Genomic DNA, 12,080 nt, shown 5'->3' on the forward strand with positions numbered 1-12,080 from the left:
CAACTGAGCCTCAATAGAGGTTGGTCAGGAATGCGTAAAAACTGGCAGAATGGTTCTTCTCTTCAAGAAATGATGTGACTACAAAGTCTGGGAGAAGGGGGGGCCTCTGGTAGCCCCTAGACTAGCTAAAATCTTGGTGTTTGAAACCAAGTTCAAACTACAAGATAACTTCATCATCCTCTGTGTTATTTCTTTTTGCTTTTGCTCAACACGTTAACATCACGTTTGTACAAATTTATAGGCCTACATATTTTTAAGGTTATCTTAACTTTTGGTACTTTTTTTAATGTTCCCATTTTTTTCTATGGAAGCGGGCGGATTGACGTTGGAGTTGAGCAGGCAGGCGAGAGTTTTGATTGATTGATTGGTTTGATTGAAGTATTTATTAACAGTATGCAGAATAGGTACATTTCAAGCACACCTCAATACTAAAACTGTGGATGCACGACAACATAAAGCATTACACTTGTTTACAATATAGGGTCCACCATTTTCAATTCATCAGATCATTTGAACATTTAGAGACGTACAAATATACGTCTCTAAGGGATTCACATGTGTTAATGACCGTTCCACATTTTGGTGGCATATAGTGAAATTTATTGAATCCCTTGTTTGTGCCGAATCTGGGTTGTACATGGTTTGAACTCCCTCTGGTGTTGTGGGTGTGGACTTTGTTGACATTAAGGAAGTATTTAGACAGGTACATGGGTATCTTGGTGGTGTATCAAATCTTGCAAAATGCTGTACTCTGTCGTCAATCCTAAACTATTCCAGCCTGTCAAAATGGGCAGGGGTGAGGTGGGTTTGGGGAGTGAGGCCAAACTGATGTCATGTCGTTTACATATAGGAACAGTAAAGCACCCAGTGTGCTTCCTTGTGGAACATCACAGCTCACTGGGAGGGGGGGTAGTGTTCCGTTCACTGGAATGCATCCAGCTCATTGATGTGCTATCAAAACCAATTGCTCTTAGCTTATTAACCATGGAGTGGTTCACCTTTCGAGGTCCAGCATGACCATGCCGCAGTATTTGCCAGCATCCAGTTTGATGTGGTCGCTCAAATAGAGGAGGCATGTGTCAGTGGAGTGGGATGTTCTGGAGCCATATTGGAATTCATACATTCGTTTTTGGAGCTACAGTATATGATGGCTGAGTCTCTGAGAAATTTGGCCTTGTGGGGTTGCATGCAGGGCAATTAAGTACCTCCTCAGTTGTTACCATTGCCAGTTAAATCATCTTTATAAACGCCTAGGTTTTTGTAGAAGGCTTTGATGTACTCTACACCAAAACGCCCAGAGTGGGAGGGGTGTTGGCTGGGAGGAGGAGTAGGACTAAGGCCATATACGTCCTCTCTGGGTGTATTTTATATTCATCCTTAGGACCCCAAATCACACCTTGGAAAGCACGAGTGTCTATTTCAAACAAAATGTTTTTTGACTGGGGGGGTCATATTTTGACAGAAGGAATTGCCTGTCATAATTTGATCCCCAGTATTAGGATGTTGATATTCATTCATCAGCCAACACTCCCCACTGACAGGTAGTACCCCCCACCCAGAAAGGACGTATAGGGCCTTAGTCCTACTCCTCCTCCCAGCCAACACTCCCCACTGACAGGTAGTACCCCCCCCGCCCCCCCAGAAAGGACGTATAGGGCCTTAGTCCTACTCCTCCTCCCAGCCAACACTCCCCACTGACAGGTAGTACCCCCCCCGCCCCCCCAGAGAGGACGTATAGGGCCTTAGTCCTACTCCTCCTCCCAGCCAACACTCCCCACTGACAGGTAGTTACCCCCCCTTTTGCTTTACATCAAAATTGCCTGTCATAATTTGACCCCCCAGTATTAGGATGTATTAGGATGTTGATAGGTGGTTACCTCCTTTGGTTACCCCCCTTATAGAAAGCATGAGTGTTTATTTCAAACAAAGTGAGTTTTGACTGGGGGGTCATATTTTGACAGCAGGAATTGCCTGTCATAATTTGACGGAAACGGTTAAGTAGTTGGCTCCATCAAGCTTGGCAGTGATGCGTCTGTTAGTGCACACTGGGTGCTTTACTCTTCCTATATGTAAACAACATGACATCAGCTGACTATAGTGTTTATGCCCTCCATGTTAAAATATAGTTAACTTGAGATATGAATATTGCAGAATGGTGGCCAATAACATTGTTAAATGTAACAGGGTAGCAATCGCGAAGCAACCATCCTTCACTCTTCAGTGACACACAACACCACTTGAGAATGACATAAAGGAGATGAAGCTTATCATGGATATTATTCACAGATGGCTGAATGGCAGCTCAAGATAATAACATAATGTGCGTGTCGGTGTCGTTGATTTAAGTGTTTCTGTGTGCAAGCGTAAGAGCATGCGAGAATTACATATTCGCCTCCATAACTTCCAGTTTATGCAAGTGAATGAGCGAATAAATCACGAATGTGTCTTGGGTGAACCGGATGGTTGTAAGATGAAAAAATACTTATAATGTATTATAAATAATCGGTATATAACACTGTATAAATACTGCACCTTCAGGAATGTAATTACTTTTCTTAAATCACTGACCACCACAGTGACTTATAATCACACTATAATGCATTAGAACAGTGATTTTTACATAATACATAAAATGATTGCAATAATGTCAATTATAATACACTATGGTCCTTGTCAAAAACATCTGAATGTGTCTAGAATGGGCGTCAATCATGACTTTGGGGAGGGACGTGTGTCTGTCCCCCCCAACAAAAGTCACATGTGACCCCCTGTTACTGAGGCTTCCTATTGCATTATTGGTTTCCTATTTGGGGAAGTCCTGTGGCCTTATGGTACTGTATCTCTTATCTTCGGTGGCTGGGGGGAGGGAGCTGGTCAGTCTGAGATATAGTCACATACCTCCTTTCTTAGTTGCTTCCAATAGTAGTGATGTTAATGCTGAATACTCTCTTCTTCATTCTCTTCATGCCTTCTAAGGTGATGTGCATGCATGGCGTCATGCTGTGATGTCACTCAGTTTCCGTGACAGTGGTTTCAATGTTTGAAACCAGTATTTGGATTGGGCACGGCAACAATCATTTGGTTTGCATTCTTCTCTCTCTCTGCTGTCTTCTTGATCTCCCTGATGATAGTTCCGGTGCCTGTATCCGCATGCGTGCACGCCTGTATCCGTGCACGTGCATGTCCCCTGCTAGCCTTTAGGTGGATTTGCGCTGGTGTCCAGCAATTAGTAAGAAATGGGGCCACTGTCCCAAACAGTGGGTACTTAGGACAGGACCCATACTGTATGTTGGTCACGGACCAATTGTTATGGGTCGTGAGTAAATACCCCTTTCTTTCTTTCTTTCTTTCTTTCTTTCTTTCTTTCTTTCTTTCATAACATTTGTTTTTAATAATTATTTTAAAAGATTTATTTTTAAATCCCAAAGAATTCAAAGTTAAAAACAAATGCTTGTTCAAAAGAATTTCAAAATAATTCCTTTAGGAAGTATAGTGAAACTATCCGATCTGCAGGCTCACAACATGTCGCATTGCGACGTGTTTTGAGCTTGTAGATCGGCTACACTAGTTTGGGTCCCGGGGAGACATAAAATGTCTCTTTTGGGTCTCTCGGGCTACAAAGTTTGGGAACCACTGATGTAGGGGAGAAGTATATGCAGAGGTATATGCAGAGGTGGATGGGTAACAGCCTGGGACAAGAGGGGGGAGGAGAGGACAGGCGAGACAGAGAAGTTCAAACAAAATGCTAACGCCTGCAGTGTTCATAAAGCATGAAAAGAGTATGATCTGATCACGTGTGACAGAGGATGATCACAAATCCATAGAGTATGATCCATAGAGGATGATCTTGTACGACAGAGTGCCAGAGAAAGAACATTTCATGACATTTAGTGTGAGCTAAGGATGTTTCCATCCATTTTCATCTGAAACCTCTCCCGCCGGAGAATTCTGACATCGCTCCGTTTGTTCTCCTGTGGCTAATTTGAATGTTCTAGTTGCCAACCCCAGCAGTGGGAGTTGTGTACGTGTGTGTGTGTGTGTGTGTGTGTGTGTAGTACCTTCTCCCTTGCCAGCTGCTGTTATAGAACACTGCTTCCCTCTGCTACACACAAACACCTCACTTTTCAGTAAACACGTACTGCACACACACACACACACACACACACACACACACACACACACACACACACACACACACACACACACACACACGCACACACGCATGCATACATTTGCTGAAATTTGTGTACAGACTGTGGAAAGATGTGTTAGTTATTTCAATCAAAGCTCAAGATCGCAGAACCAAGTTAAAGTTTAAACCTGCAGTATCATAGCATGTGGCGTGGGTGCAGCATCTACCTGAGAACATTTTTTCAATATATATTTATTTATCACTTTTCAAGAGAACATTTCTACATATCTACAGTTTTTACAGTTGAATTGTCAGCAAACTCGAACAAAAGTATGACTAATAACTAATAAACAAGACTGACTCAGTCATAATTGCCAGCTGAAACAAGCTCTCGTTTATGAACATCATAATAGGCTGAGGCATGTGTGTGCCTCAGCCTCTGCCTCAGCTCACGGCTTCACGTTGCGCCGTTCAGAGTATTGGTTTTGTGCTGTTCAGACTGGGTTTTATGGGTAATTCTGCCATTGGCTTAGAGGCAGCCAATGATGAAAAAGTCTCTACTACGGTCGTTAGTAGAGCAGCTGGCAAAAACACTACTTATTAAGTACACCTCCCTAGAGTAAAGGTACACAGTTCTTCTGGCCAATGGCAGTCAATAGTAAGTCAATAGCAGATGTGCTATTGACTCTTGTTTTGAGCTTCCTCCCTGGTGGTATGTTATGGAGTTTCACTGGGCTCCATATCTCCCCATAGAATCCAACTTAAAGCCCAAACCACACCAGTTTTAAGGTCAACCACACCAATGCAACTGCTACTCATTGAGTTGCATTGGTGTGGTTGTTCTTAAAACGGGTTTGTCCCAAGGAGTTGCGACTGGTGTGGTTTGGGCTTAACAGACCTCCAGGCCAAGGCCTATGTGTAGATTGTAGAGGGGAACAGCCCAGGACCTGCAGGGCTCTGTGTCTCCCAATAGGATCCCACTCTAACAGCCCTCTCTGTTTAGAGTGGGATCCTATGGGGAGGCCAACGTTATCCTCAGAGATATTTTAGTCATTCGCCTTATTTTTTTTATTTTTTAAGGGCGCTAGAACCTCCTATGTCCAGCTTTGAGGGTGTGTGTAAACACAAACATTGTCCTAACACAAACATTAAATGCCATTGATAATGAATGGCCAGTTTTGATTCTTTGTGTAAACACAAACATTACGTAAACACAAACTTTTGAAGACAAAGTGATGACGCAAACTGTGATCGGCCGGAATGAGATGATGTATGATGATAAGAGCACCCCTCACTTCACAGTTCACACGGGCGTGATTTTTATATTGATTAGATATATAGATATATAGATATATAGATATATAGATAAATAAATAGATAAATAGATAGATAAATAGATAGAGCTACTTTGTGTTGTCCAGCCATTTAGCTTTTCTTGTTTGTGAGATAACCACTGTGGCTGACTCAGCACTGGCATTTACTTCTGATACTCTCTTCTTCCTCCTCTCTCTCTCTCTCTCTCTCTCTCTCTCTCTCTCTCTCTCTCTCTCTCTCTCTCACACACACACACCAAACCACCAGGGGTTAATTAAAACTGATTAGGTCCTCCGAGGCCACACCTGCCTCTGACAGGTGAGATAGCAGCCAGGCTCATATGTACACGCACACACACACACACACACACACACACTGTGTGTGAGCACACGCGTGTGTGCGTGCTAAGAACATCAGTCTCATGTTTGCACAGTGTGCTGTCCTGAAAGCTCTGTTGCTCTGCATTCAAAGCGAGTAGTGCTATTAGAACAGAGTGAAATAATACATATTCATGATGCGCTTATATGTCTTTCATTTGTGTGCATGTGTGATCATGTGTGTGTCTTTAAGTACGTATACTGCATTAACATATTTGTCTGTGTGTGTGTGTGTGTGTGTGTGCGTGCGTGCGTGCGTGCATGCGTGTGTGGTGTGTCCCAGAGAGAGAGCATGTGTGTCTACCTTTTAAGAGACACTTGAGTTGCTATTGAGTTGCTCCTGCACTCGATGCTTGATTAGCCCTGTTCTCTCTGGCCAATCGCTGTTCAGCGTTGGCCTGTTGGCCTGTCAGTCTAACAGACACACATTGAGGTGAGGGTTGAAAAACGTGATTGGGTTGTATTTATTAGATTGTTCATAATTTGATATCTATCCATTTATTTCTCACACACCACTAAAACACAGCAATCACACATACGAACCCTCCCAACACACACACACACACACACACACACACACACACACACACACACACACACACACGTTCCTCCAAACACGCTCACGCATTGAGCGCTCTATACATTATTAAGTGGTAGGCCTAGGTGTTTGAGCAGCGCCCAGGCTGGGGCCAGATAGAGTGTCACTCTACTAGTCATCATTATGTAATCAGAGGTGATTTCCCCAACAAACCCACGGCGGTGAGGTCATAGTCGGTTAATAGACCACAGACAGTTGCCTCACTAGAACCGCCATGGTGTGTGTGTGTGTGTGTGTGTGTGTGTGTGCGCGTGCGTGTGCGTGCGTACGTGTGTGTGTGTACCTGAGCAGTGTCCAGTCTCTGAGAAGGTGAGAGGACTTGTGTCATCTCTAGGTGGCAAAAATACACACTTAAAGGCAAACCTTGCCTATTTTGAACCTACTGTAAATGCCATTGTTCTTCTGACGTGAGGAGATCCTATTGTGGGGAACAATAACCTGTCTGCTGTCACTATTGTGGGGAACAATAACCTGTCTGCTGTCACTATTGTGGGGAACAATAACCTGTCTGCTGTGCATGTCTCCCGTGAAATGCGGAAGTGTGTGCCTGTGTATCTCATTGTTTTGCATCATCATGTGCACCCAACACATTTGATTTGGGTTTACACTTCTACATTTAGTGGGAGAAATCATCAGGAAAGAGAGGAAGGACATGCACTCTATAGCTGGCTGATGGAAACTGTGTGGCATAGTGTGCATTGTGCAGAATGCTTGACGTCAATTCTAATGTAATTGATCTATTTCTGCAGAGCCCTATGGTGACAAATAATTGTGCACCTGTCAAATTACCCATGTACCCATGTTCATATTAGCAGTGATTCATCTGACAGATTAATCACTGCTAATTGTAGTAATTGATTCGTAATTGATTCGCACAAATACACTGACGAAGGCCGGGTGGCCGAAAACATTGTTAGATTAATAGAAATTGAAAAAGAGAGACCTCCTTGGGAGCCCAATTCAATTAATTGACCATTGGAATGAGCACAAAAAAATGTATCAAACACAATACAACACAAAATAGTACAATACATAGCATAAACAGTACAGTGTACACAGAAATAATACACCTCACACAGACACTGTGCAACACATGCATACACACGCACACACACACACACACACACACACACACACACACACACACACACACACACACACACACACACACACACATTGCACACACACTGCGCACACACACTGCACACACACACACACACACACACACACACACACACACACACACACACACACACACACACACACACACACATAGGTGTGCAATGCAGTACCTATACCACACTGTGAAATCCTCCTGAATTCATCGATTTGTAACTCTGAAACTGTGCCAATTGAACCACATTTGGTTCCATTTGCACACTCCCAAGAGTCAAATGAACACCGTTCATTTCCCAGTGCACGCTCTGTGTTGCAGCGCTGTGTGCTTCACCGAGCAAATCATGGCTAATCAAATGAGAGCCACTCAGAAGCGTGCAGATGGAGGGAAGGAGAATAGAAAGGAGGCTGGGGGAGGGAGTGGAGGAGGTGAAGGAGGAAGAGGAGGACAAGGTGGAGGGGGAGGGGAAGGGGGGGGTCTAGTGGCTTTAAGAGGCCACCAGGATGTCCGTGTCATACGTGGATGCACATACTGTATACGCTACGGCTGCACACACACACTCACATTACCACGTCAGCGCACGTGCGGAAACAAACAACCCCTGTTCATATTTATTTTGCATGTGAACTATTTGTTTTATTTTTATGGCTATTTCTTGATGTTTTCAATTTTTACACAAAAAAGTCCTGAGATAAACAAAATATGCAAACACAATAAGCAGACAATCAAATTGACAAGACAACAAATGAAACAAAAAGAAAAGTAAGACAATGCCATAATATGGTCCTGGGTATTTGGTTACAGACATTACTGTATAGCAAACGAGGTCAAACAAATTGTAAAATGCTCCACCCAGCAGATGGCTCAGATGAGCGTAGCTAGGGAGGAAGCTGTTAGGAGTTAAGTGTCTTGGTCAAGGACACTTCAACATGTTGACTGGGCGAGGGTCCAACCCGGTGACCTTCCGATTCCCAGACATCCTCTCTACATACACAACTACGACCGCCATAAGAAACATCTTTGTAGCGCTCAATGTCCGATATAACATTGGCCATGCTCCGCTCACCCACCACTCCATTGGTTTGACACGTCTCCCTCTCCCACTTCCTGCCCAACACCCGTGGTCCTCTTCATTTTCACATGGTAATGAGACCGTATTGCTTATTTTACTGTCCAGTGACATGGGCCAAGTTATTTGTGGGCTTTAAGCCCTCAGTGCTCTCTGCACGGCCCTGGCAGGGTCTTCAGCTGGGAGCCTTCACCCTGGAAGTGACCCTGGACTCTGCATGGCAGGGGCATCTTCCTCCCTGAGCCAGGCTTCCACCTGGCCGCCTATACCTGATTGTGGAATATGGCAGGTTGGTGTTGGAAGGTGTCTGGGCACTTCTGTCAGCCAGTGGTATAAGTAGCAGCAAGGTCTTCAGCCAGGAGCCATCCTTCACTGATGTTTCGCCCCTTTATTCACCAGAATATCTCAGGATGACGGGCCATTGCTCACGGATGTCTCAATCTACCGCTCCCTGCAGTTGCAATTCAATGGTCAGGTTTTTGAGCGGTGCAGCCGTCTGTCTGTTTGTCTTTCTGTCTGTCTGACATCATCAGACGTCACCATTGTGATGAAAGGTACTGCTTACTTCACACGAGTGTGATTCTTTTTTACACTAGGTGGCATTTCGATTCTCCCATAACGCCTGTCTTTTCTTCACAGTCAGAGCCAGTGCTGTCTAATGTCTATAGCAGCGATTCCCCGTAAGGATATTGCAAGCGAGCACCCAAGAAATGAGTTCATTGTGATACCAAATAATAGGAACTTAAAGTACATTACGTTAGTTAGTTCCATTCATTCAAGCTGGAATAAAATCAATTGATTCATCATTAAAATAAACGTGCTCTGAAAATTAGAGAAAAGTAACATTTTCTGTTTTGCTTTGGTGTTTTAGTATCATGTCAATCTAAAGTAATTAATGTACCATAGAGGGTATGATATGACATCATCATCATACCCGCAAGTTATGCAGGAATGCCTACTGAGTGTCAAAAAACTACTTTCTGGCCTTTATAGCCCATACATCCAAACAGAAAAGTCCTATTTGATTGCATTAAATCGATGTCAATCGATCTTCCATACACTTTATGCATGCGCATACCCTCTATTAAGCTAAACCACACTAAAGTATACAGTGAAGGGAAACTTAAACAATGTTTAACATGAATCCTATTCCTATCTAAATGCGAGTCTTTTGTAGGCTGGAGGTGAACTCTCACCCCACAGAAACACCGGAGAGGTTCCCCTTCGATCTAACCTATGGTTCCAGGAGGTCCCCAGTTAATGTAGCATCAACATGTTTGAACCAATTTGACCCTTTTTATACTTTAGCTACTGGAGAATCTACAACCGCACAATGCAAAAATAAATTTGGGGTCTTTTCGGGGTCACTGGCACAAAATGATTACAGATGGGTGTCCACAGCCAGCCAGGTACACACATACCGTATCAGCCAGGTACACACATACCGTATCAACACACATACCGTATCAATAGATGGGTGTCCACAGCCAGCCAGGTACACACATACAGTATCAATTTGGACGTCCTTTGCCCTGAAAATGTTTGAGAACTACTGGCCTAACCAAGGGCTAAAAACAACATGAAATGTGATCAACGAAAGAAAGTTAAGTGAAACTAAAAACGAGTGGTTTTAAATTGCGGTTCCTGGCAGTGAAGTGAGCAGGCCGTCAGCTCAGACGTTTCTCGTCTTGTCCTCTTGTACTCTCCCTGTTGACACCGTGGCACCACTCCAGAGAAGGCCATCGCTGCTCTCCCCCCCGACACGGTGCCCTCTGGCTAGCCCTGTGTGTGTGTGTGTGTGTGTGTGTGTGTGTGTGTGTGTGTGTGTGTGTGTGTGTGTGTGCCAGCTGCGTGTCTGACTGTCAGATGTCCAGCAGCCACAGAAACCAGAGGCACGGGACAAGAATGTCTTTGAAAGGCCTAAAATGGTGATGCCAACACACACACGCGCGCACACACACACACACACAATCGCTGGGGGAGATTTAGGCATTTCAGCGGCTAATATGTCGATACAAGCAGCAATAGAACGTATAAGTCACACAAAAAAGCACAGAGAGAAAAGGATCTTGAACTCAGTCTGGCATTGATGCAGCCTGCAGTGTACAAAGCATTAAACACAGCATACCTAGTGCAAGCAGCACACAATGAAATCCCCAGTGTTAATTCCAACCAAAGAGCGTTAAAACGTACCCAAATGGACCCACAAGACTCAAGGTTACATCAACACTGAGGACTTTTCTGTGTAGGAACTGACAGTATAGGCACATGCAGAGATAATCACCATCATTTTCTCCTATATATCATGAGCTATGATAGACACCTGTTTGGTTCCCCATTTCATATATGTAAAGGAGCAAACGTACAGTATGGAAGTAGAGTGAACAAACAAGGCAAATCTGTCACCAAAAAATAAATAAAAAGCTTCAGCCAAAAAATAAATAAATCTTGGCCACATAATTTGCCTGTTCCTAGCAGCAGTGCACAGTAAAAAGCCTTAATTTCACTCTTGAGGGTACATGAATGGAAGAAAATGGAACCGTAAGGGTCCATTTGCAGCACACTCTCAAGAGTGTGCTGCTGTGCTGTCATTAGGTGTGTATGGGGTACGCTAAATTCACTGCTCAAGGTCTCTGACGGGAAGAGGCACTCTGAGCACTTAGACAAGCATGATGATGAGAGTCCATGGATTTATGAATTATGATGTTGTCATGTATTCCCGCACTGAAAGACATTTTGTCCTGATTCTTTCCAAGCCCATAAGGCCATTCATCTGTAGTATGAGGAATGAGAGATGAGGGGAGGGATGAAGAAAAGGGTGAGGCAACAAACCTAAAAGACAGAGGGACGGACGGACAGACAGGCGGGCGGGCGGGCGGGCGGGCAGGCAGGCAGGCAGGCAGGCAGGCAGGCAGGCAGGCAGAAATGCAGGCAGGCAGGGGCCAATGTTAGTTGGCACTACAATATCTTTTTGAGCACACAGATGCGTGTGTGGGGGTGTGCATGTGTGTTTTTGAAGTAGACTGGACACTGGGAATCTGTTAATCATTGCCACAATCCTAGAATGGTGTATTTGCAGGGATTATCTAACAATAACTCCATAAAAAAGGACTTGTTTTTTCCCGGACCATGATGCGAAGAAAAAGCTGGAGAACAGACACACTGGAGTCATACGTACACACAATTTCTCTCTCACATGCGCGCACACACACACACACACACACACACACACACACACACACACACACACACACACACACACACACACACACACACACACACACACACACAAAGATACAGATGTATAATGATGATGTAGCCATTAGAGACATATCTTAAACAGACAACATTTCAAAAATCTATATATCTGTACAATACCAAAGCAACATTATTTGATGGAATATATGCGGTCCAATGAACAAACCTTTTCATTTTATTGTAATGCACCTGCAGACAGTTCATTGTAATTCACC

Source organism: Protomyctophum bolini (genome assembly GCF_963924005.1).
Source record: "Protomyctophum bolini genome assembly, chromosome: 18".
NCBI classification, from domain to species: Eukaryota; Metazoa; Chordata; class Actinopteri; order Myctophiformes; family Myctophidae; genus Protomyctophum; species Protomyctophum bolini.